The sequence below is a fragment of the Lagopus leucura genome, unplaced genomic scaffold (assembly GCF_019238085.1).
Source record: "Lagopus leucura isolate 7727_CA_CO unplaced genomic scaffold, USGS_WTPT01 Super-Scaffold_100004, whole genome shotgun sequence".
Lineage (NCBI taxonomy): Eukaryota > Metazoa > Chordata > Aves > Galliformes > Phasianidae > Lagopus > Lagopus leucura.
The window spans coordinates 3,541,364-3,567,751 of record NW_024962264.1 but is presented as its reverse complement, the minus strand read 5'-3'; the positions used below and the strand labels follow the sequence as shown (position 1 = coordinate 3,567,751).

General features: G+C 42.3%; 1 protein-coding gene across 2 annotated transcripts in view; it reads left to right on the top strand.

The window, feature by feature from the left end:
• The first annotated feature begins 2,938 nt into the window (after positions 1 to 2,938).
• Positions 2,939 to 26,388, top strand: part of MARCHF1 (membrane associated ring-CH-type finger 1) — a 208,633-nt gene continuing 185,183 nt past the window's right edge. The window contains exon 1 of one of the 2 annotated variants that reach the window (XM_042870385.1): positions 2,939 to 2,997. The gene's annotated coding sequence lies outside the window, so the exon portion shown is untranslated. Of the gene's footprint in view, positions 2,998 to 15,960; positions 16,025 to 26,388 lie in introns of those variants that run through there. The other variant, XM_042870386.1, reaches the window with a different exon arrangement.

The following is a 26,388-nucleotide window of genomic DNA, read 5'->3' as shown; positions in this document are numbered from 1 at the left end:
ATGCCAGCAATACATATTGCAGCCAAGCTGTAATGAACGTGGAGGGATTACTGACTTAATCCTTATTTTGAGCTTTTCTGCTGCAAAGTACGGGTAGTTAGCAAGACACCTGTTTCTGACTTAGTGAAACTATGTCAGCAGAAGGAAGGGAAAGCAGTGCATTCAGTAATACCATCAGTCTTTGTCCGGGCAGATAATTGTTTCCACTTGTGTGTTTCACAGATGGCTTGAGTCAGTGTAACCACGTTTCTGCTGGAGGCTTTCTCTCTGCTTTTTGTTGCCCAGACCCACAGGCTGAGTTGCTGCCTTGAGGTGAGTTCTGGGCACCAGTCTGAGCACTAGTGATTGGCAGCAGTTGGACAAAGGGGAAGGAGAAGTGTAATTTTCTAAACATCCAGATTTGTTGGCAGCCTGGTAGGTAGACTTACCTTGCTTAGTTCGTCAGCCATCTATTCATTAATATGGACACCAGGAGGCTTGTGAATACCTGAAAGGAACAGTTCCTTCTTTTGGTGGGAGTGCTTGACTTGGGCTTGAACTGGTAGAGTAACCTCATCCTGACAGCATGGTGAAGTCTCAAGTCATTAAGTTACTGACTGCTGAATAGGAAAATGGTTTTGTTTCTTTCATTTCATGGTTTGAGTCTGCATATCCTGATTTAAATTTGGTAATAGCATTGGGAAATCTAACTAGCTCTCAAAAGTCAGTTTGAATCTCGTTACAGAAATGATCATGAGTTACTCACGATAATTCCTACCTTAATTCCTTTTGATAGTTATAGATTATATGTTGCCTTGAATGATGTGCATAGCACAGTTCTTTTTTTCCCTGCCTTTCGCTTGCCAACGTTCTCCACGTTAAAGGTGTTGTGCTTTTGTTTTTTAACCTGGAACTTGAAGTACATTTGCACATGAATTTTGTGACGTGTAGCTGTAGCAAAGTTCACTGTCCTGTTGCTCACAGGCTTATGATAACTTTGTAAATGCAATGTTCATCTTTGAAATATGGGAGGAGAACTTGTAAGAGTTTAGCTGTGCATCTAAATGCTGTGATCTTGAACCCATGAAGCTACTGTTCAAGAGCTTGGTCAACACAAAGTACCGTAATTTTGCTATCTCCTTAAAAGCCCACCTGTGCCAGTCTGCAAGAATGCTGAACCTTGGTGTCTGAAGCAAAAATGTTCAGGTATGCTAAGTGACAAATGCAGACACCTTTTGGTTTTAGTAAATCGCTCAATTGTGGAGTTTTTGGTCTTTTTCATAAGGAAGCAGAGTAGCTGCAGTTGGAGTTGTTAATTTGTTGAGAGTTCAGCTGTGGCTCACTTAAACTAATTCACAGAAATCCAAATGTGTTTGCAGCTCTCTCTAAACTAGTGTTTTCCCAGTGCTAGCTGATCCAGTGTAGCAATCACAGTGAGCCTTTTCCACTGCAGACTGATGTTCAGCTGAGAAATCCACTGTGAGGAAATCACTCTGCCATGTGAAATTGAGGCAGTTCTTTATGTGAACTTATCTCAATGAATTATTTAGTACACATCTTTTTTTTTTTTTTTTTTTTTTTCAGTTAAACATTATTGTCCAAACATTGCCTTGTCTTATGGTCATGGCTGCCTCACTGTTCACTTAATAGCAGTTGTCTTTGTGGATTCAGGGTATATTTTGGTGTCTTTTAAATGTTGTGCTCCATTTAATGAAGTTGTGCAAGTGTCATATTGAGCCAAAACAGCACTGGACCCATGAGGTCAGTAGCCATTTCCAAAACCAGGTGATTAGTCCACTTATCTGATGCAACCAGCGTAGGTTTCAGGCTGGCTTTGCCCAGGGCTTCTGGTTCCCAAATGAGAGGGATTTTTAGTGCTTGGCTTTTTTTACATGATCCAGCACTTGTGAAAATCATTTAGAGAGATAACAGCATACAGTGCCCAAACAATTCCTGTGGAAGGGAGGAAATGATGGGTAGGTTTTGATGTTGTGAATGATAAGGCCGAGCAGCAATAGTTAAGGTGATGTGACTTTGTTTTCAAGGTATGAATTGTCTGTTATAAACGTGATTATGTGAAGTCTACAATAAGGTAAACAAGATATGAAATTGAATACAAGTAAAAATGTATGCCCCATATAGCTGAAAAGTAAAAGAATTTTAAACTAATGCCAGAAGGCGTTGAGAATTTTGAACGTTTTATTTTCTTTTCACCGCTCATCAGAAAGGAGATGCATGTCAAGCAGATGTGACTTTGGAGAACCTGTCACATTTTGATCTTTGGATGAGATCCCAGGTCCCAGAAAAAAAGCACCAGAATGAGTTGGGGCTGCTTGAAGGAGCTCTGTGGGCGCGGGTGTCCTCGGAGTGCTTCTGTCGTGTGAAGGCAGCTCTCAGGCCTGCCTGCCTGTGTCTTTGCCCAGATGTGTGTGCCCAAGGCCGGGCTGGATGGGGCTGGGCAGCCTAAGCTGGTGGGGGCAGGGGACAAGGGGCAGGGCACAGTCCTGTACACGGCAGGCGGTAGGCTTTGCGGTGCGTTCCAACCTAAGCCATTCTGTTGTTTTGCGTGGACTTCTTGCAGGCAGCCTGCGCCTTGCACCGCTGTTTTCCGCGCCGCGGCTCAGCCTGAGGCTGTCTTTGTAGGCAGCCCCGTTGCTCTAGAAGCAAACCATCCGTGTGTCCTCTCTCTGCCCCCGCCACCACAGACGCATTTCCATCGTCCTTTTGAGGAAGAAGTCGTTACGTGCCGCACGTGTCGTGGCTCTCCTGCGCTGACAGCAGATTCGGTATTTTTTTCCGGCTTTCTCAGCGGGAGATTCTTTCCCGGCTCGGAGCCGCTCCCCCTGGGCTTGCTGCAGGTCTGTCCCCCGAGCACGCCCCGTTCCGAGGGTCGAGCGGCGGGCGGGGCCGCGGCAGGTGCGGGGCGGGCGGATGACGTCAAGGGGCGGGGCGGGCCGGCGGCCGCTCGGCGGCGGGCCGGGGCGGACGGCGGAGCGCGGGAGGTGGTGGAGGCCGCCGGTGAGTGGGCGTCCGCTGAGTTCCGGGCTCCGCCGGGCGGCGCGTCCCTATAGCCTGCGCCCCGTCGGGCGGAACGGGCGCGGGTGCGGGGTTGGGGGTCCCGCTGCGAGCGCGGGGAGATGCGGTCCGGGCGCCGTCCTTTGTTCGCCGTCGGCTCGCCGGCGTGTGGGGAGGGCAGCGGCAGCAGCGCGGTGAGACGAGAGCGTGAAACCGGCGAGGAAGGGAAGGCGCTCGGAGTCGCGCTGCCGTCAGCGTGCCGTGCCGCAGCTCGCCCGGGTTTCTCGTCATCCCAAATCCGTCGTCGCTTTCCGTGCGCTCTGCCCGCACTTCGGGTCCCGTCGCCGTACCTCGCGCCGGCAGCCCCAGCGAAGGAGGGGCGGAACGGGCGCGATGCGGTCGGCGGTGTCCGTGCGGCGCGTCGCCTCGCATTTCCCCTTCTCTGCTTGCGGTGCTGCGAAGTTCGATCGCCCCGAGGTGCGGATAACTGTTGCGGTGTGTTTTCTCAAACCCGTCTGATAATTACGGGAATGGATGTACGCGAGTGCTGTACTGCCTGAGAGAAAGCTTATCTTGCTTTTTAATACGGAGCAGCTAATGTGGACGCAGCCACGGTGCTTCATTAAAAAGTTGGGAGCTAATTAGCTGTTTCTTGCAGCCGGAGTTCCAGATTTTAATTAGAGTTCCTGTTTCCAAGTTTAAACTGATTAAAGCTAAGCCAAAGCCACTTCGGTTATTTCTCAGTGTTTGTTTAAAAACGAATGAAAAGGGAAGAAGTAATTTTCAGCTCTTTGAACTTGGTGTTGGAAAAACAAACCCTTCTGTTTGAGGCCCGTCCCCGGCTGTGCCGGTCATGGGGCTGGCAGCCTGCATGCTGTGTGCGTTCGGTGTTAAAGAGAGAAAGGGAACTAATTAAAGGTGGCCAAGCGTGTAGCCTTGTGGCTTGCAAGGCACTGCTTTCAGTTGGAAAACCATCCTTTGGAAAAGAAAACTACCAAAGGTAGCGCTGGGTGCTTTGGAGTCACTTGGGTGCGTTTCCCAGCGCACAAACAAGGAGTGTTTGGAGATGCTATGATGATGCTTCTATTAGTGCTAAAAACTCTCCTGCCAACTAATTCCTGACCAAAAAGTTCACCCGCGTATGCACAAAGCTGTCATGATGATTAAATATTGCTCTCTATTACTTCCTGCATTCGTCTGATGTGCGTACTTCTCCTGAAGAGCTGTTAGTTGCTCTGAAGAAAACATCACCATACAGCTCATTCACAAGTACCCTGCTATGTTTTTAACAACTTTCCTACCCGTTTGAGGTGTTTGAGAGACTTGCACACTGATAATTCCTGAGGGAGCTGTGTGTGTAAGCTATGAAGCTTACATAGCTGGTTTATTCTGCATATTTCACAGTTCTGTTGCTGTCTTTGTGGGAAGAGCTTAGTATGTCTTTTTCAAGCTATCTCCTGTGACGATACTTAGCAGAGGATGCTTTAAAACATTTAAATATGTATATATGTTTCTGGAAATAGCACACGAAGTAATTCAGACCTTTCTGAGGTGCATGGATGGGTTGAGATGGGTTGAGACCTTTCTGAGGGTCAAGCTATAAGTTCTATAAGCTCTACTCTGTGGGACTGATGGCTGAGCTGAGCTCTGTGTGCTTGCTCACGCTTTTGTGTTCAACCCAGTCAGCAAAGTAATTTTCATCTGGTGATAGAAACCGCTCCTCACTTCTAGCATTTAAATTATTATTGTTATTTAGTAGTAACCAACTTCTGTGCTTTCTTTTGAACATCTATGCAGAACCTCCTACAAGGACAGACAGAGACAGCTGGGGCTCTTCAGCCTGGAGGAGGGAAGGCTGTGGGGGGCCTTATAGCTGCCTTCCAGGACCTGAAGGGGCCTACAGGAAAGCTGGGGAGGGACTTGTTAGATAGGCAGGTGTATGGGAACTGCTGAGTCACGGCCTGAACGTCTGATTGATCACTTGAGGTGAGCTGTGAGTCAGCCAGAGGAGCACAGGTGAAGGCAATTCAGCTGTGCTGCAGGAAGAGGTGGAGCCAGGCTGCACCCCTCCTAGACCTGTTGAAGAGCTGGCTACCAGTGGGGAAGGATCTCTTCTGGAGATTTGCTTTGCTGGAGTTTTGTAGGTGAGCCCAGGATAGGGGTAAGCCTTCTATTTATTCTTTCTGTTATCGTTAGGTGCTTTGCCAAACTCTCTTGTTTATTTTGTAGTTACAACATCTTAATATTCACTGATTATACAGCAGGTAGCAACAGGATGAGGGGCAATGGTTTTAGACTGGAAGAGGGTAGATTTAGGCTAGATATCAGAAAGAAATTCCTTCCTGTGAGGGCGGTGACGCACTGCAACAAGTTGCCCAGTGAGGTTGTTGATGCCCCCTCCCTGGAAGCATTCAAGGCCAGGCTGGATGAGGCTGTGAGCAACCTGGTCTGGAGGAAGGTGTCCCTGCCTATAGCAGAGAGTTGGGATTAGGTGATCTTAAAGGGCCCTTCCAACCCAAACCATTCTCTAATTCTAATTTGGCGCTGCTAGGTATTAACGTGCAAGGTTTGGATGCTGTGATATAGACTTCATTAGCTGGTAAGTCCAGGTATGTGACATAGGAATAAAATTGAGAACTACTACAGTTCCACTGTGTGGAGCAGGGAACTGGAAGTTTCTGTAGCATGGCCAGTCTTATAAGATTGGTCAAGCCAGGTGCTGCTTCATGTGCTTTCGTTTTTGCAAGCTGTGGATATCTGCTTGCATTTGGTTGTTTTATCCTTTCTTAGCTATTGCTAGCTGCTGCTGCAATGGCTGTGTTGCTACCAGGTGCCCCTTTTCTGTTGCCTTTTGGTTTACTACCTTACTACTTAATGGTTTTCAAGTTGTATTTTTTTGTTTGGTGTCTGTATGTATGTTTTTCATTCTTTAATCCAGTAGATTCATTGTCATGTAGTGTATGCGACGATGAAATTATGTGCCTTTTGTAATAATATCCCTAAAGAGAAACACCTCATGTGAAATTAAATCCAGAATAAGCTCGTTTTCTAATAGCAGTGCAAATTCAAATAATGAGTTAATAGAGGAACTTAAGCCTTTTATGTGATGATAATAACCTGGTTAATTACCAGAGTTAATGAGGTGTGTTCCTTGGAAATGAGGAGAGTGATCACAGGCCAAAAAAAAAAAATCTCTTCAACTGGAGAGTATTTTTCCAAATCATTGGCAATTGAAAAATTGATTTTCTTCTGGGCAGATGTGTGGTGTTACAGCAGTTCTCATCACATTCTTTGTAAAAGAATAAACACCTGTTGAAGAGCAGACTGCGTGATACAAACAATCGAACCAATGTGGAATGGTCAAAATAAATAACTGGTTTTTGTGTAGCTGTCCTGTTGGCTCAATGACTTGTATTCCAAAGTCGTTGGCAACCAGATAGTCACTGAAATGTGGATCTCTGTTGGAGTGCTGTTATTTGCAAGAAGGGAATTTGGTAATTCTATGCACTCCTTATTGTTTCATACCTTTCCAAAGTATTTCTGTGCTACTCATAACTTCATCCAGGTTGTCCAGTTACTGAATGACCAAGGCATGCAAGAGAATTTGAGGTGCTTTGGTGATTGCTCTGTACTGTGATTCTGTACTGGATACAAGTGCACAAGTTACACCCTGCGCTGACAGTGTGAGGCTGAGGGGTTTGGCAATGTTAAGCAGTGGAAGCATGTAAGGTTAACTTAAGAGGAGGTGATTAGTGAACATCAAATTTCTGATTTCACAGTGGAGATGATGCTGTATTTATAGCTGTTTTATAGTCTTAGAAATGCATGCGGTTTTTCTTCTTCTATTCCTTTTTTTTTTCCCCACGAGGAGTACTGCATTTAAGGTGTTGAGCATATTTCTGGTAGCTGATCATAGAATCATAGAGTGGCCTGGGTTGAAAAGGACCACAATGCTCATCCAGTTCCAACCCCCTGCTGTGTGCAGGTCACCAACCAGCAGACCAGGCTGCCCAGAGCCACATCCAGCCTGGCCTTGAATGCCTCCAGGGATGGGGCATCCACAGCCTCCTTGGGCAACCTGTTCCAGCGCCTCACCACCCTCTGAGTGAAAAACTTCAGCCTCATGTCCAACCTGCTGGAGCTGTCCTTTGGCAGAATGATGGTGTGGACGTGTTTTATGGTTAGTTTTAAGGCAGGGAGTGAGCTCAATGTAAGGCACTGCAGGACTTGATAACTGATAAAAGGAGTCTTGGAAAATCATCTTGCTCTTGGAGCGCAGCGTGGATCCTGGTGTGCTGCTAGAAGAGATTGGCTAGAGGCCTTTTGCATAGCAGATGAATGTGAGGAGAACTCCAGCTCACTAGCTATCAGGCCCAGCTGAGTGCAGTGAGCTCTGTTGCTCAGCTGTTTGAGGACCTTGATGCCGTCACCTGGAATAAGAACAAGTCTTGTGCAGGTGTAGGCTGTGGAGTGAGTCCTCTGTGTTGGCAGGAAATGGTGTGTAGCAGAAGTGAATGTGATAATGTCCTTATTTTGGGCTCTCTGGGGGAAGAGGTGGTTATGGTCCCCAAGGGAAGACCTGTCGTGCATGCTTCAGCAACCTCAATGTGTCAAACTCGCATCAGGCTGTGTGACCAGGTGTCTGTTGTTGCAGTGTGATCCATGAACACAGGCACAGTCCTGTCCTAGCTGCTGGCAGGCAGTGTGCTGTTTCATTTCCTTACTGTGTCAGGGCAGAGAGAGTCTTAATGTTTTTCATTTTGGAGAGAAACCCTGAGTGGCAAACCCTTTGAAGGATCTGTGTTGTCTCCTTGCAGTGCTGTGGTCTCTTCTTTAATGCCCTCCCACTAGATGCAGCCAAACGCAGATGGGATAATGTGAGTAAATGGTTTCTCTGGGGAGTGATGATAATTTCAGTGGAATGCACAAAATTCCTCTACATAATGAAAGGATCAAATTGTCCTCCTCTGTACTAGCTCTACATATGGCTAAACAGTAGTAAAAAGGGTCAGCTGTTGGTTATGAGTTTTCCTGGGCACGTGTTTTACTAGAAGGCTGGTAATGATATTCAGTCCTCTAATGTTATCTTGAAAATGCATCTGCCTTGTTGTGTAGTACTCTTCTAAGATCAGATGGGCTAGGACATGTCCTAACAGAAAATGGGTGATAGTGGATTTGCTAAAAAGCCAGTTTTATCTCCGCATAGCCCTCAAATGCTGGTCTTCACAGTCGGACGGATGCAGTATTCTGGGGAGCTGAAAGAGAGAGGCTGTCTGTTCATATAAGGCAAAATGCTTCAAAAAGTTAAAAGCTCTCGGATGAACTCCTGCTAAAGAACTTAGCTCTGCAACCACATGGAGATTTACTAAAGCTGTATCTTGAGGTAGAACAAAGCCTGGGAATTCGATTTGTGGAAGGAGAAGTGTGTGAAAGTGGCTTCCTTTTTGCAGCTGCACACAGGGAAAGAGCGAATAGAGAAGTAGTTAAATGTAGGGTATTTTCTTGGTGGGTTTGTTACATGTGTGGTCTCTCTCTGTTCATGAGAAACTCTGTTTTGTGAATTTTTTGACTCTTGAACTACATTTGCAGTAATAGCCTGTAGATTTTATTCTGTCATCCTGTGAAAAAAATTGACTACAAACCCTGTTCACTCAGTAAGTGTTTGAAAATAACCATGTTTTATTTAAGTGCAGAGAAGAGTGCCTCAATTGTATGTGTTTCTCTTTGAAGAAGAGTGAGAAGCTGCAGAGAATGAATTTTGGCTAGCAGGAAGATAGCTGAAGAGAAATGTATAAGGGGCAGTTTTTATCCCTGCTGAAAGGGGTGTTGAAGAATTTAGGGGAGATGATCAAAAGAATTTCATGAAGAGGAAGATGAGTGTAAGATTATAGAAAATGGAGAAAGGCCTAAGCAAGAGGAAGGAAAACAAACCTGCAAAAAGTGAGGTAGGGGAGGGTGGAAGTGAAAAGGAGGGGAGGAAATAGCTGTGATAAGAGAGGATTGATATGAAGTGGGTGAAATGATCTGAGTAGATAATAGTGGGAAAAGAACAGAATTGAGTTACAGAATGAAAGATGATGGTCATTGTATTGAACGGGAGAAGAAAATCGCATTTTAAGTATGCGTTATGTTCAACTTCTTGAAAGCCTTTTCTTCTTTTGTGCTGGGTGTAAATGCCAACTTAGAGCCAGGAGCTGGAAAGAGATGAGGAAGCCACAGCTGTGGGCATGCATGTCCCTGTTCTATTTTCTTACAATTACTCCTCCCCAAATCATGTGAAACCACCCCTCTTTTGCCTTTAATTCTTTCTGTATTCCACTGTAACCCCTGTACAAACCCCAGGTGCTCTTCCCTTTCATGTAATAACATGTCCGAAAGTTGTCCCTTAGTCCAAAAGTTGCTCTGACACTGGTTTATCCTACTCGGTTTTGCTTCTGTGAGGGGTCCAGGTAGGATGTCCCCCACTCTTTTCTCCCCTCAGCTTTTTCTTTGGGTTCCTTCCCATTCTTGCACTCCGCTGGCCTTGTGGAGGTGGGCCTTTGGTTGGCCTGGGAGGAGCTGGCAGGGTCTTGTTTGCACTCCCCTCCTGCCAGTGTCTCTCTGTGCTCCTTTGCCAGGCTGCAGATGAGCTTCTTTGAACATAACCTTATGCTGTAACAACCACCTTCGTGTTCATTTTCTATGGGTGTTTCGAAGAACAAGCTTGTGATGAAAATACTTTGTTAAATAATATATGGCAGAGAAATTTTGAAGCGATATAGCAGGTGCCTGCTGCCTCTTCAGGATTTATGCTGTGGCATGCAATATGCATTGTACGACCTGCTGAGCCTAATGAAATTAGATTTATATTTCAAATTTGAAAGGTGTTATTTCTCAGCTCAAAGTCTAATCAGTAGCAATAAGCTGCAGTGCATGTTAAGATCTACTTAAAACATCTGTGAGGAGTCCAGGTAATGATGATAGATACAAAACAAAACCTGAAGGATTGCTTATGGCTGCCTGCGGCAAAGCTGTAGCTAATGGAATGACATGCAATTTTTCTTCTTCAGAACTGCTCTAAATATGTCTTTATGCATATTTAAGAATTTAGTCTACTTTTAAAAGCTATAACCATTATAATCCTTTTTCAACTGTGTTCAAATGGTATATGTGCTCTGCAGAGCTGTCATTAAGATACGCTTGAAGCATGGACGAATGCTCACGTTCAACATCACAGTTGGGTTTTCCAGCCTTAGGACTGAAGATAGCCTGCACAGTTCAACTGTTGAGCTGGAGTAATGAGTACAAAGTCCACCTGATATGTTTCCAAGAAATGAACAAACTATTGAAAGACTGCAGTGGAGATGAGGAAGCATTAAAAGATGGTTCCTCTAAAAACTCATGTGCTGTATCTTTTTTTCACCAGATGATTACAGTTCCAAGAGTATGGTGCTAAGTATAGATATAGTCAAGGTGGAATCTGACTACAGACCTGCAGGAAAGTCAAGGTCTGGCTATTTAGAAGGTAACAAAGCAGTCGTATAACCTCTAAGAAAGAGGGAAAATTCATCTAGTCAACTGCAGGATTATGAGTTTGACCTTAGTGTTGTTCAGGTTCTTAAACTGCCTTAAGGAGAAGTAGTTGTTCTGTATGTAATGGTAAAGGGAAAATAGGAAAAAGTACTGTGGATTTACCAAGAAGTTGTGATAAACTAAGAGGATGTGACTGATCGAAGGCCCCTTTGTGTCAGCTGTGATTATACAGCGGTTTGTGTAGGTGAAGGTCAAATAAGATAAGTTTGGATTAAATAAAACAATCAAGATATGCTCTCAACCTTTTTGATGCATCAGTGGGAGCTCTGCTTCTTGGGGAAGAAGGGAAAGTTGAGGGGAGGTTAGTATACTCTGTAAATGTGTGGAGATGAACACAAGGAAAGAGTTAAGTGAGACATTACTGATGGGAGAGAGTGAAGGAGCGTATAGACTGTGAATAAGTTTATGTGAGCAGTCAGAATAGGGTTTCTAATTAACCAAACAGTGTTTTAGTTCTAGCAGTGGATTTCCAAACATCACTTACTGCATTGAAGTAGAGCCCAAGAAATTGAAGAGATTTCCTTTGCAAAGGTGATGAAATGCCTGCCAAAGCAAGGAGCTAAATCTGTGGAGCAAGGCAACTCTTTTCTGTAGTATTTTTCTAAAATGAAATTCACTTCAGGGGACTGTATCAATATAAAGAAAGCAAAATTGAAGTATATGGTCCAAAGTTAAGTATGTTTGACAGCACATGTGGCTCTTTCTCTCTGGTATAGAGAGAATTGAAACGATATGGAGAGAATTTCCACAACGACAAAGCAAAAGCAATTTGGAGGTAACAGGATTTTCCACAGAAAGGCAATGGAGATTAAACCTATGGAAATATGAAATAGATATCAAAAGCTAGAAACTAGCTAAACGTTCTGAAACATATTGTGTGAAACTTCTGCAAGAGTTGGAAAAAAAGCCTTGGGTAGTCTAATGTGATGAATCATGTATGCTCTGCTTTTACCCTAATAACTGGTTAACAGTTAGGTTTCCTTGATCTAAGACACTGTTCAATGTTACCTGTGCCTTTTGCTAGGTACTAGAGATCCAGTGTGATCCCTATCAGTCTTTTGAGCAGAAATTGTTGCTGTTTTCAGCAAGGTTAGAGAACTGAGCTGGGAGAAGAAGATAAATGTCAGATGTTGTTGGGAAGTTACATGCACCAGTGCTTTAAGATGGGGCCTTGAAACAAAATAGATTTGTTCCTGTGCAAAGGATGTGCTTCTCCCCTTCCTAGGAAGATTTATCCATTTGTGGAAGACAGTAGACCTTGAAAACACCTGTTCTTGTACTGTGGAGGCTTAGACTTTATTAGCTAAAACCATTCTAATATTCAATGACTGAGGCAAAGCAGGACTCTGAAACCATGGATGTGAGTCACTGAAGCTGTGGGAGACAGAGGTGTGCACAGCCTTGCTGGGGTGGGATCCAGACTCGCAGCTAGAAAAGTGAGATGTACCTGAAAAGAAAGGGGAAAAAAAAAATGATGTGGCTGGGCATGATTCAGATGAGGCCTCTGAAGATGGGAGGTGACAAGGAGGTGGTTCAGCAGGACGTAGGCTCAGCACCACCTGTACCATTGGAGCGGGAGAGGCAAGCGGACCTGTTTGCTGTTGGCATGGACAAACTGTCCCGTTGATTTGGGTGGTTGATGGCACGAGTAGTGGCACCTTGGCACTTGGAATAGCACAGCAAACCCCTGCTGCTCTGCAGGCTTTTTGTATGCCTTTGAGTATGTAGTGCGACTGCGCCAGGCTTTCTTCCCCTTCTCTCCATAGAAGTATTGCATGAAGTTCTGATGTGCTGGGGATAAATCGGTGTTCTGGACATTTTTATCAGTAGAGCTCTAGCCGTATTTTATTGTGCATGGTGAAAGAGGCAGGGATTACTAGGGGAGAAATGGAGTTGGTAGGTAGCTAGATGTTGCTCAGGAGACAGAGCTTATATCCCTTCTGCTCAGGTAGGTCCTGTTTAATGTTGCCCAGAGTTGATGCAGATGTCTGTTCACTGTATATTCTTCTCATTTTTTGGATGTCCAACATAAAAGTCAAGATTTAATCTGCAGAAGGTAAAGAGTTAGATGCTTGCAACTGAAGTTGAAGGAATTTTAGTGCTTGTTTGCTGTAGGCACAACACAAGCTCTGCCTATTAGTATCTGGTGATTTTGTGAGCCAGGTGTCATGTCTGTGTATTAAAGTAACCCTCAGTATTCTTCAGGAGATTGTGTTACGATGGATGGCTTTCGGTTCAGGGAAGGTAATGTGAAGGAGAATTCTGCTCTTAGTTTTAATAATTTAGCCCTGGATCTATCTTCTCATGCGAACATTGAGTAGTATGGAACTGATTCCAGTTCCCCTTCTCACAGAATCACAGAATTGTAGGGGTTGGAAGGGACCTCCAGAGATCATCGAGTCCAACCCCCCTGCCAAAGCAGGTGTGTATATATATATATATATATATATATACTGCTTTACTTTGTAGTAGCTGTGGTCTTTGGAGGACCTTTGCAGCTGTGTGAGTTTCATTTTTATTCTCTTGATACAGTTAATAGAAAGCTCGAAAGTTCTCCATACCTCAGTGCTGTGTTGGTTATGCAGTTTCGTAGTAGTGCTTCACATGTTCTGTTGCCTGATTTCTTGTGCAACCATTGCAGGTCCTGCTGCATTACATAAAAATGCAGAGCAAGAATGTAATGCATTACTAGAAATAGGCAACAAAGTAGCCTTTTTTTTTTTTTTTTAAATAGATTATTTTCCAATTCTCCTGTAATTGAGTAAGAATTGAAGCCTGTTTTTGGATCTCTAAATTACAGTGATTCTCCTGCTCCCGAAGCGTCAAAAACTTTGTTATTGCAAGGCCAATAAATTACACTCTTCTGTGTGAACAAACTAGCTGGAATTGCAACAGGCAATTTTGCTTTTTGAATAATAGGGGAGTTTCTTTATTTTGCCAAATAATACAGCAGACATCTCACAGCATGGTAATTAATAATCTCAGAGGGACAGGTTTCCTTTCCTCGATGTTATAAACACAAAGGAAAAAATAGTAGTAGAGATTCTCTTCAGTGTAGAATGGATATCCTATTTATTATTTGCACCCTAGATCCCTTTAAGTCACTTGCAAAGGTGAGAGATGCCAAGAAGTTAAACAGAAAATGGCTTGCAACATTGGTAGAGACACTATGTAGTGTTTAATTGACTGCAAGGGTTAAACTGTTAATCTGGTCCCTCAGCTTTATAGGAATAAAAAATGGCATAAAATAAATAATTCGATGAGATTACAGGAATGAGGATAAGAAGATAATATATAGTTCTTTGCCTAGGCTGTAAACTGATAAGATGAAAGAAGATGCATCTTCCCCAAACGAGTGCGTTTGACTTAAAATTCACAATCTTATTTTCCCTTTCATATTAAGACAAATAATTGCAGAACAAATAATACTACTGTCGTGTATCCTTTTATTATTCCTTGGTAAGGTCATTTCTGTAGGCTATGTTGAATAAGATAGTGCTCAGCAGTGCTTACTACAGGCTGGGCAGTTTAATGCATTATTTACACCAACATTTAACTACTGGATGTAACTTCTAAGATTTAATGGACCACCTGCTCAGCAACCATGATAGAGCAATGCTGTTTTCAAAAATCAGTGTTGTTATTCATGTCCAATCAAGCGCCCTGGGTAGAGCTCCCAAAAACCTGTGTTCTTGTCCTGTTAATCCTGGCTTTAAAGAAGAGTTCCTTGAGAAATCCTCAGGCTTCCATAGGAAAAAGAAGCATGGGGGTGTGGGGGTAAAAGGGGAATGAGGAGAAAGCGTTCAAGAGAAGCACCTCAGCTTAGAATCCTAGAACATTTGTTCTTAACGCAGTCGACTCAAGGTCAAATCTGTGACATCTCTGCCTTATTCTGATCACTGGGTAGTTTAACACAGGCATTTTTCTCCTGGATTTCAGAGCTGTCTGTGCTTAGCTGTTATATGAAAAGCAACATGATGCTCAGTTGGTGTGACTGAATCCAGCCTGCTGGCGCTGTTTCATGAGCCTTATTAGTGGCAACACAGCCAGTGCTCATCCTGGAGTTTCATGTTTTTGTGTGCTGAGGTGGCGTGTGTTAAACTGAAGGGGAAAACAGAGAAAGTTAGCAGTTATGTGTCATCGGCCCACATAATTCTCTCTGAGTCTGCAAAGATTAGTTTTTTTGCTGTTAGGGGGACGTGCAGATGCTTAAATGTTGAACACGGAGGCTCTTTAGGCTTCAGTCTCTGCTTTCCATAACAGGGGATTTGTGTGTGTATATGTATCTTGTTTGTGCACTGTGGGACATTGATGGGCACCAGGAAGCTGAGTTTGTTGTGCTACTGTGATTTAAATTACACACAGTCTTATCTAATTAATCCTGGAACTTAATCTCCTGCTAGCGTGCAGTTATTGAAAAGTAAATGCTTCAGTATTTGGTCTCTGTTTGGAACTGGAAAAGGGAACTGGAACTGCCTTCTCCAGTTTTCTCTCTCCCCTGAACCTTGAGCGAAGTTGCAGGTTGGTTAAATCTGTTTGATTCATCTTTTTTTTTTCCCCCCAGGATTGAAATAGCACTCATGCTGTTGTAAGTAACTTAATAAAAGATGCGTGGAATACCATTTGTAGGCATCTGACAGTGGCTGTATAGGTGTACGCTGTTGTTTATCTTTACTGGAGAATAACAAAAGGCAAAGAGGCAGTGAGGGGAGCTTTCAGGTTCTGCAAATCTCCATGTCAGCGAAATAACCAATCTGCATAGCAGGTTCTGGTGAAGTTCTTTTGAGGTTGCTTTTGTTCCTTCTTGTAGCCAGGGAATATTCTGTAGAGAGAAAAGCTGTTTTCAGAGAGACCATTAATTAGCTACCGTGCTTCTGATATGCTTGTGAATTCCAGCAGTGTTTTAGCCACGACTCTTTGCAAACCTGTGATAATATTCAGACTTTTTTTTTCTTTTTTGTCATATGCCATTCCCTGAAACATTATAGTTATGATTGCAGATACTGTTAAATCTCAGAGCTGGAAGTATTGCTAGAAACAGTGGGCAGCAGTTCTTTACTTCCAGGCTCTGAGAGCTGGTATGACTGTTCTAAGAGTACATGAAATAAATGTCACCTGTTGTTGTGACAAGAAATATCACTGCCTTGACTGCTGGAATTTTTCTTCCAACTGTAGGAATCCAGGAGCAGACAAGCATATCAAAATAATTTTTACTATATCTGTTCGAGTAACTACTCAGTCTGAAATAAATAGGTAGATACATCTTTCAAGTATAACATCAGATAGTGATTAAGTGCAGCATTTTGTTTTGCAGGGGTTTGAGATTGTTGTTAGACACGGTTGTTGCTCTTCCATTTTTGCATTTTAAAATTGTTCTCATCTTTCTTCAGCCTGTGACAGTGGCATGGCCTGTCCTCCATAATTGTGTCTTGAGAGATGAGATCCTCCTGGTTACACAGTGAGTGCTGTTTCACACAACGCATACTTAACTGTAGGTTCTTCTGCCCAAACAAGCGATGAGGAGAGGACTGTAGAGGAGTTCCACAGTTGGAATGGTCATGTGAGTTGGAAGGAGTCTGAAGAGTTAAATTGCCAAATACGCACCGTTGACAAATTAACAAACTGTAGATGTGAAATCAGGAGCCTAGAATTTGCCAATTTTCATATGAAGTGGTGAATTTTTATCTAAAGTCCACTTGTGTTGTGAATCTGGAGAAAATAATGGTTTGTTTTCCTGTAAAATGAAAGGAGTTGTTTTCAAGCGGATCTTAAAAGCTTGATCTTTTTTCACAGATAAGGAGTGTGACGTTATCCCCCTTCTAGGTGCTCTGTATGCTGATGCAACCAAGAGCATGATTTCCACTTTGTCAGTATGCTGCTAGTTGTCACTGCATAGTTACCCCTAACTGTTATATAGCTACTTTGTTAGTACCACATACAGTAGTAACTATATGATAGTAGCTACTGCTGGGGAAAGACATCTGTCATACTCTGCAGGAGGGTGCAAATCTTGGTTAGTACTAGAAATTTGCTTCTCTGTGTGAACAACTGTAGCATCCTCACTAGACAGATATACCAAGTTTTACTCAGCTTTGGGAGTGCACAAGCAGGCGTGAGCTCCCACAGCTTGCAGGACATGAACTGAATATTCGTTGCTGTGAACTTGCTACTGAACAAGTGAATGCGCTGCCACAGCTCTCATTACCACAGTGTCATGATCTCAAGTTGAAACAACTTGCTGCTCTTTTTTGGCACAGCATCCTAAATGTTGGAAATCAAGCTATTTTCTCCAGCTTTCACTCAGCATTTTAAGCTTAGAGCTTGTGTTTTTCCTGTTACAAATGTTATAGGATTGCAGAATTGGCAGGTACTGTAAGTACTCTAGAATTACAAATGGAGGCCTTTTCAGCTGGCAAAAGGTTTGACAATTGTATGACTTTCTGCCAGGAATCATTGCTGGCATCCAATTAAGGAAGTTTCTGTGACAAGAATGCCCTGTGTAGTTTTGTATCTGGGTTGGAAATCGCTTCATTGACACGATACCTTGTAAAGAAAGCAGAAACTGCTGGTTAGTTCAGAGCTTTATTGGAAGGCCTGATTGGAACTGTTGGTCTAGTTGCCTTTCTCAGTATCAGTGCTTGTTTATTTAAGGGCCATCTGAAAATGGATTTGCAATTCAGTGCGACTTGCCGATTTGTATTGCTAACTTGGTTCTCTGTTTCAAAAGTTTTCATAATTAATAATAATAAAACAATTTTGGCCCAGGAGGAATCCACCTCCTTCAATCGTAAGTTCGTTTTTCCATTTTTGTTTATGTACTGAATCATCAGTATTTTTTTTTTTTTGAGAACTTGAGTTTTCAGACAAGAGGTGCTAAACATGAGGCTTGTTAGATGTTGGAAGGATGTGTAGCTGATAAATTGTACCATGTATGCACACAGCTGAGTGTACGCCTGTATGGAACCTTGGAGCACAAGAGACTCAGACCCCAGCTCAGAGAAGGTAGGGACAATGATGTGAAAATGACTGTATGGGACCTCTTAACATTCTTACTCATTTCTTTTGGCAAATAGAGTTTTTTAGCAAGTTTGGTGGTAGAGGTGCGTTCCTCTTTGTTAAGTCAAACGTCAGATTGGGTTTGTTGTGCTATTTTGACGTTCCCAACAAAATACTTTTTAAGCCGATAGCTTTGTAACACTGAAGTTCTGAAATGTGTCTTCAAATAATATTTACTGATATTGTTCACACATTTAGTAACAACTTAAAAATGCCCTGAAACGCTTTTATTCTCTTGTCAGTTTCTGTTGGGTAGTGCATTTTACAGTTCATGCGAAATTTCTGCTGCCAATTGATTCAACCCACACTTAGCTTTAAAAACTGAATTCATTTCTTGAGGAAGAGGCCAGATACTCAGAGTTGGAAACCAGACTCTTTCATTACCCATGGGACATAGCAGCACAACTACAAGCTCCTTCAAGCAGCTCCAACACCTCAGTTCTCTGGGGATTGAGCTTGGGATCTTAATTTTTTGATGGTCAGCACATGTTGGGTCCTTTAACGAGACTTCTAAGGGATGCTAATTTGTGCTATTTGTGATGGCTGGACTTCACTTTGTAAACCCTTTTTAGAGATTTGTTTTTGGGTTGACATGAATAATGTAGTAATGGAGGATGTGTTTGAATAGCAGCGGCAGCAGAAGGGTAAAGTGAAAGACCTGTGTCACTGATGAAGAACAGTGCTCCAGGACATCATTCCCGGAGGTGAAATAGAGAAATGTGTTAGTTATGCCAAGACAAGAAGAATTGTGCTCTGATTAGACTGTTGGGCAGATGACTTGCCAGGGGAAGCTTGTTTTCCTTTTCCTGCTAACCCAAGATTAGGATAGACTACATGCAGCGCATTTTCACAATGAGGAAAAACAGAGGGGTAATGGCTTGGCTTAAGGTTTGTGGAGATTGAAGTAAGTAGGACTGTGAGGAAGATGACTAACCTATAACAGCTGCTTGTTCTTAATCACGACTAAACAGCTGTCTATAAACCAGTTTGGTATTGCCAGTGGAGAAGGGCAGAGACATGGTGAAGACTTGAGAGCTGAGCCTCTTGACCTCTGTCGCATACAGGTGATGATGGTCAGAGCACCTGAACATGTACACAAGCGGCACATGTGAGGCTGTGAGCAAGTAAGTAGGATATTTGTAAACGCGTGTCCTCCCCCTTCAATAAGAGACCCTTATGCCAGCTCTTACAGTAACTTCCCCTGCACTAATGCTTTCTTGTTTCACGCTGTAATTAAGGCATTGATGGTCCCCAGATGGGAGCAGCTTGCAGTTTCCATGCCAACCTGACAACTGTCAGTAGGGTTAGGTGTTGTCAGAGGGAGAAATGGGCTGAACTGGTTTAGAGTTTTGGAAAGTCTTGTGGGACTACAGATACCTAAATTGTAACCAGCAGCTGAAAAACAAGTCGGAGGGGAAGGAAAAAGACAGGATAGAACACTTGTTACTGAGTCTCTTATTAGGCATTTTGTGTTTAGTATCACCATAAATTTTTACTTTTATTTTATACATCACTTTTAGTATCTTTTTCTAAATTGAGAATCTTAATATGTATGAACACAAGTACTACTGTGTTGCTTTTTACTATTTGTTTTTAGTGTAAGTGCTTTTAAAAAGGATGTACAGGATCCCTAAAGGCATCAGCATGCTTAGCTTTGATGAAGAAACCCTGCAAAACCTTTGTCCGTGGCCATTTCTGCACTGAATATGTGATGCTGTCATCATCAGGGTTGCCTCTGGTTGCAAGAGGTGTGTTATCACTGGTAGTAACTTGAGGCTAGAGAGTAAGGAGCAAAACCAGAAGTATAGATACTTCTAGATAGAGGGAGAGAATAAGCAAGAAGGATCTGTTCTGTAGAGTTGAGCCAGGAAAAGGCCAGGTGAGCACGAGGCATTTTGTAAGCCTGTAGAACAGCCATGTGGCACACTCTGTATTTTGTGAAATGTCTTTTCAGACTGAAAACAAGCATCAAGATAATGTTCTATGTCTGAAGGTGAGTTGTGTTCAATGCACATTCAAATGGGCGCAACGGGATAGTGGGAAAGAGTGCATAAGGGATGATTTGATTTACTGTCTAGGAGAGATTTCGGGTTGTTTTCCATATTGATTGCAGTGTTTTATATGCTCATTTGATGTTTAGTAGAATATAACATGGAAGTTCTTGTGCCTGGAACCTATTGTTTCTTAGAGCCTTGTATGAAGACAAGGAACAGCAGAGTTTGGGGGGGGGAAATTTTGGGACTGAGCTTCTTTAGAGAGCTGTGTGGAACATTAAGAGCAGTAGAAGTAGCAGTAAACCTGGTAGCTTTTATATGTTCCTTTAGTTTCATTGAAAAAGAGCCGATGTGGTTAAATTGAGGAGCACTTCTAAAGCAAAATCAAATACTGTCCTTAAAATCTTTTTTTTTTTTTTAAATTGGAAGCCCACAGAGAAATTCTGAGCTTCTTTTTTGTGTTGGCTTAAAAAATAAAATAAAAAAATTGTAGTTCATTACATCTCCTTGATAATATCCTGATTCTTTCAGGCTCACTTAATTACTTCTCTGGCATCTTTTCCTCATTGCTTAAGTGACAAGTGTGTTTTGTTCTGTTTTGTGCTCTTTCTGAAGTTCAGTGTCTGGAAGACAGTGTGGTAATTTAACTGCGTCGATGCTTTATTGGAATTTTATTTTGTTTAGAGTATAGAGATGCTCTGGATTTCTTAATTGCTCAGGGAGAGCGCAGTTGAATCCATTTGCTGAGCATAATGAGAAATTCATGCGTTATTTCATGCTGGCAAGGTGAAGCAGTTGTTTTGAGCTTTCCTGTTGAGCAAATGGTGCTGTGAGCATCTACCTTTGACTTAAACCTGGATGAACAACGTGACTTAAATGGTGAGTGTGATTCCGTGTGAAATAGATTAAACTGGATCAAAAATTTCGTCATCCTGAATCTATTCAGTGCAAGTTGACCTTGCAACCATTATTTTCCTTCCCGTTCCTAAGCAACAGGAAACTTTTCTGCATGATGACTATTTAATATCCTAATTTGTTCTTGAAGTTTTTATACCTAAAGGGGAACAGATGGTTTAAGGAAATTTTGTTGGTAGCAGTTGAAATAGGAAATAGCTGTAGGTTTTTTTTCCCCCCTAATTTTGTACCCTATTGTCCTGTGCGTACCATTATAGAATATCTTGTTGATAGCATCTAAGAACCTCTGTTAGGAACAGAGGGAAAAAATTAGCAGTCTTGAGATGCTGCAAGTTTCTTTTCTCTATATAGTGCAAAACAGTTGTTATATTTGTACAGTTGTGATTGCATCCCTTATACAGAGTGCTAGAAGATGTGTAATTGTATTCTCTAAGTGTTGAGCTGCACCTTATTAAATGAAAAAAACCATTATCTACTATGTAATACCTGGGAATTTTTATTTGGCTTTGCTTACTCTCAGAATCGTGTGGGTTTTTTTCCTCCTCCTTCATTGTGGATTCCCAAGTCTCCTTATATTTCAGCAAGGATGATGTTTGAAAGGTTATTTTTATGTGACACGGTGTTCATGGAAAATATCAGTTAAGTTATTATATATACTGAAACGAGAAGCTCTGAAATGCTATGTTGTGATTATTTTATTATGGGCTTAGTGAAGAACTAATTCTGTTTATTTTTCTAGTGGCATGAACCTTAATTCCAAAGAAGCAGGCTGAATATTTGTGGAGATTGGATATTCTTGGGCTTTCCCTCTGTGAATTTAAAACAAGCACATGAACCTTAATTCTTGTTAGTGCTGCAGTCTGCAAGGGATGCATCAGGAAGACCTGTTTCCTTCTGATTCTTTCTCTAAGCACTGAATGGCGTGCTGCTTTTGTGGCTCTTGAAGAGCTTTGTGCAAGGCAAGTTAGGTGCCCCATCACAGTGTTGCTGTCCTAAGAATAGGCCTGGAGGTGCTTGTGAACACCTGACAATAAATGCAGCTTGCTGGCTGTGCCTGCTGCTTTATCATTGAGGTGCTTCGTTCTCTGTAAGGCCTGGTTAACAGGTTAACATGACATGAGTTAGCTAGAATGCTACCATGAGGTATGTTGAAACAAATGACATACTCAGCATTATGGCACGGTTCTTTTTAGCAAGTCATATGATATGATTTCTTTTTTAACTTTGCTTACTCTCAGTGTGTTCGAAGAACTGCAGGATCTTGTTCTTGATCCCCTAACAGGGGATCAGTCCCTGTTGCATGCTGTTCACAACCTTATTTTAGGAGCCAGCATAGAAATTCGTTTTGTGCGACTGAAGATGCCATCTTTATTTAATTCCACTGAAATGACATCTTTCTACCTTGATTTTTTTTTTTTTTTAGGTGTATTTTTTTCCATGTATTTTCAAATGGAAGTGAACTGTGGGAAGTTTACAATCTCTTTTTCATCCCCAGGGAGAAGCTCTTCCATTTTGTTGTGCCTCTCTTTCTTGAATTTTAATTAAAGGTGCTGTGAATGAAATTGCAGATTTGATATAGGAACGTTAAGTGTCTGCCTGTGAATGCTTCCTAGCACAGAGTTTGTTCTAAGGGATGGAGTATCTGATCCAGAGGCAAGTGAGATATATCTTAGAAAACTGTCAAGGTGGCTATAAAACGTCTCCTGAAAGAAGGAAAGAAGATGAGGAAAGGTTGAAGTAGAAAATGTTTTCTTCTTTCGCCTTTATTGTAATTTTTAAAGAGGAATGACAGGAGAAGCCTCCCCTAAAATTCTTGCTGAGTACCGGATCTTTATGCATTCTTTAATGCATGGTACTCAGCAGATCGGGATAGCACAAGTGGCAGGGTACGTCTGCTCATCTGTTATGTTGCCATTCACTCACGATCAGCAAGTTTGAGCTGCTTTTTGACAATGTATTTGACAAAATATTTGAGTGTTGAGAAGGTGCTTAAGTTTTGGAGTGTGCAGGCAAGCAAACCCTGATCGCTTAACTGTTCTTCACGGCCTAGTACTTAGTGTTGTATCTGATTTTAACTGTGCTTCTAATACGCAAGGTAAGTTTTCTGTTGCACAGAGCCCTTCTGTCCATATGCCAAGCGTTGCTGCTCTCCAGTAGTATGATAAATTCGACATTAAGAGATATCATCTGCATTGGTTTGACAGCTGAATATCGATCAGCTAACCTTACCAAAATGATCAGGAAAGGGGGAATGTGGGTTGATAGGACTGTGATACCTGGAGTCCATTGATTTACTTCTTGTGCGTAATATAGCTCTTTGCAAGTTTAATGCATTAAGTAGCACTTTCTTACTTTGCTTATTTTAGATTTCTTAATCAGGAATATAACCTACTCCCACTGTGCTCAATAAAAATAACCTTATGGCGTCACAGTTCTCTTCTTGAAAGCTGTTTGCTGTATGTAATCCATTGTCATATAACTCATCTGCCCCATTCTTTTACTAACATACGTCAGCATCTGTTAACTGGTTCTCAGTGGACATCATTGTATCAGACTTCAGGTTCTTTAGTTCACAGTTGATCCTTCTGCTTCAGCTGGCAAGGATTATTGTGGTCTTGGTGAGCTTTTTGTTCAAGAAGAGCCAATGTAACACCAGTGAATAATTTAAAAAAAAAAATATGGAAAAAAAGGTATTTCTTGGATGCAAATCTATTTCTGCTGTTGGAGGCATGTTTGAGTATATCCTGAAACACTTGAACTCTGTGTATGCAAATCTTGTTTTAGCAAGCTGTTTGTTATGCCAATTATTTCGTAATTTGGTTTTGAAACTACCTTCGGGTTTCTCTTTTCATTCTTATGTCATTGCAGTACTTGAAGAGAGTAGGAAAATAAGCTGGTGTAGCTTTTTGGTCTTATAAACATTCATGATTTTGATCTCAAATTTAGCAAATCATGAATTATTCACATGTCTCCAGTTCTTGCTCGGCTATATTTTCATGGAAAATGGAAAATTATATTCCAGACAAATGCAGTTTGCCTATAAAGTTAGATGTGGCAAGCATTTGTTTTTGTACAAATGCATATGAGTGGGCCATTGAGTATGGATAAGCAGCATTTTCCTGCTGTAAAATTTGATCACACTGTTAAGAGTATGTAATGCTCTGTTGGAAAGAAGTTGTTATTATTCAAAAGCCTCCACAAAGCTCCAAGTCTGGAGAAGTGTACCTGTGTTACCCACTGCTGTCTATATGCCCAAAACTTCTTTATATTGCAGATGTAAATGCAACGTGTCTGCGAGGCTTTATGAAGTAGAGCTGATTTCCTTAGATTTCAAGCATTCTATTTCAGCTATGAGAAAATTGAGGTATTTATAGCAGCTTAGCAGAGTTCTGTAACCAATGCAAAAACCTCTAGTCACACCTTTGCTTTTCTCACTGAATAAATAGATTGTGGTGTACAGAAAAGTTCATTTTCCTAATCAGAAAAAGAACAAACACCAAAACCTGAACACCAAACAAAAAAGCCAAAAGTCCCTAAACCTAATTCATCACACTTTCCAATTTGCCTTATTTCTCACTCTTGACTGCGTTGTCTCCATTTTCTTTTTCCTTCTGGGGAGGACAGCAAATCCAATGCCTCTGGCAGTTTTTTTTTTGGTTTTGTTTGGCTGTCATTTTGCAGCAGTTGCTCAGCTATCTTCTGTGAACACCCACAACAGTTTAAATTTTTTCAATGTGTCAGAATTCACGCAGACCCACACAGAAACTTAAGGTACGATGTGTCATCTAATCCTTCTTCTCGGTTTAGCTCCAGCTTCCTTGAGATTGTTCCTCTCTCTTCTCAGTGAATATTGATGGCAGGGATAATAAGATAGATTCTTGGCTTGTGGTAGCAATTGATTGATTGCCCTCCTGGGATATTGGCCCGTACATAATTTGTCAATTTTTCTGCGATTAAAAAAAACTTGAGAAAGTTTGGAATGTTTAATAATGTTTGTAATGATCACCTGCTTCCTCGTAGCCTTGTGATGTGCTTTGTGAAGCCTACAGAATACATGAGAAATGTGTTAAGAAACATTTACACATGATAACAAAGCACAGAATGATTCTAGTTGAGGGGCATCTGTGGTGGGTTGACCTTAGCCAACAGCCAGATACCAACCCAGTGTCTTGATCATTCCCCTCTCACATGGGATGAAGATGAAATAGAAGGAAGGTAACAACACTTATTGCTTGAGATAATGATTGTTTAATAGGGAGAGTAAAAGCCTCGTGTTCAAGTAAAGCTTAAAAATAAATGAATTCTCTGCTTCCCAAAGGCAGACTGATGTCCAGGCACTTCTTGGAAAACAGGGGCACAGCTTGCTGCTACTTTGAAGAGAAACACCGTATCCACAAATGTCTCCTTTCTTATTCCTCTTCCCCCTGAGCTTTCACTGCTGAGCATCATCTCGTGGTCAGTGGTGTGTTGGCTGTGGCGCCCTCTCATCCACAGCCTTGGTGCTGTGCTGGGTCACTTTTGCCATAGCTGAAGTGCAGTTGTGCTGCCAGTGCTGTGTTGGCCGTAACCTGGCACCAGAAGGGCTGCTGTGAACAACTTTTACAGCCTGGCCAGCCCCATACGGCCTTCAGCTAGCATGATTCCAGGCTGTTTCTGGACCATCTGGAACTGATCTGCTGCAATTGCCTTCCCAGAGCAGAGCCAAAGGTATATGGGCTGTTACAGGCTGTGTCCACTTGTTCTGAGTGTTTCCAAGGGTATAGAGTACTCAGGTTTTCAGGGCGACTTGTTCCAGTTTCGATGATGCTTACATTTGAGATTTCGTTTCCTTATATCTAACCTGAATTTTTTTTGCTGCAGATAACATCTGTTGTCTTCTTTCCAGTTGGACTTAATGATCCTGAACTTGGACCATTGCGATTTTCACAGTAATTTCCTTTCACTGAACTTTTCCCAGCAAGTCTGTTTGTTTTTATATAGTAGAATACAGTGAGAAGGATTGAACAGACTGTTCTCTCAGCCTCTGCTTATGTATCCTGGATGCACATAGCCTCAAACAGTTTTGTTGTCTCTGCACTATAGGAGTTTTTTGACCACTAGTATAAAACATGACATCCAGCGCTGAAGATGCAGCCTTACAGATGAGGAGAAGGATGATAAAATCCTTCTTGCTTTACTTGCTACTTTCACTGTGGCTGGTGCAGTCTGGTAAGCCTTCAGCATTCAGTCCTGTGAGGGTGCAGTTTGGATTCAGTTTCAATTTACCTGCCTGACCCTGCCTGTTGTTGTCAGGAGTTGATTTGTGATCAGTTAGCCCCAAAGGTAGCCCATTACACTGGGCTGTTTAATTTTTTTTTTTCTTTTATATATTTCCAGTATTCTCTGTTCACCTACTGTTAGTCTTGGTGAGGTTTCTGTCAGCCCATTTCTTTACCCAGCTGAGTTGCCTCTGAACCAGAGCCGTATCTTCTAGTACGAGCCCCTCACGTGTACTAGTGGCAAACTGGCCAAAGTATGTGCATGCCACTATCTCCACATCAGTAATAACAATGTAAATTACCATTGGTTTAGTGATGCTGCTCATCCTGTGCTCTCACAACAAGCTGGAGGAGGTGTAAGGAAAGGGGCTGTTGAGGTTTGCAGGCTGCAGTTTGTATTGCTCTTTGAATGCAGCCTGTTTCAACATAAATGGCTGCTTAAAGGTTTCGGTGTCATTTGGGTTCGATTTGTGATCAAATGGCTGAAATAAATCTGCAGTACTCGTTCTGTTGGGAGATATTTAATGCCTGGGGAAAGGGCAGTTGGTTGCAGCAGGGTTCCTAGTGAGAGGTGGAAGGGGGATGTGAAAGTCTGTTGG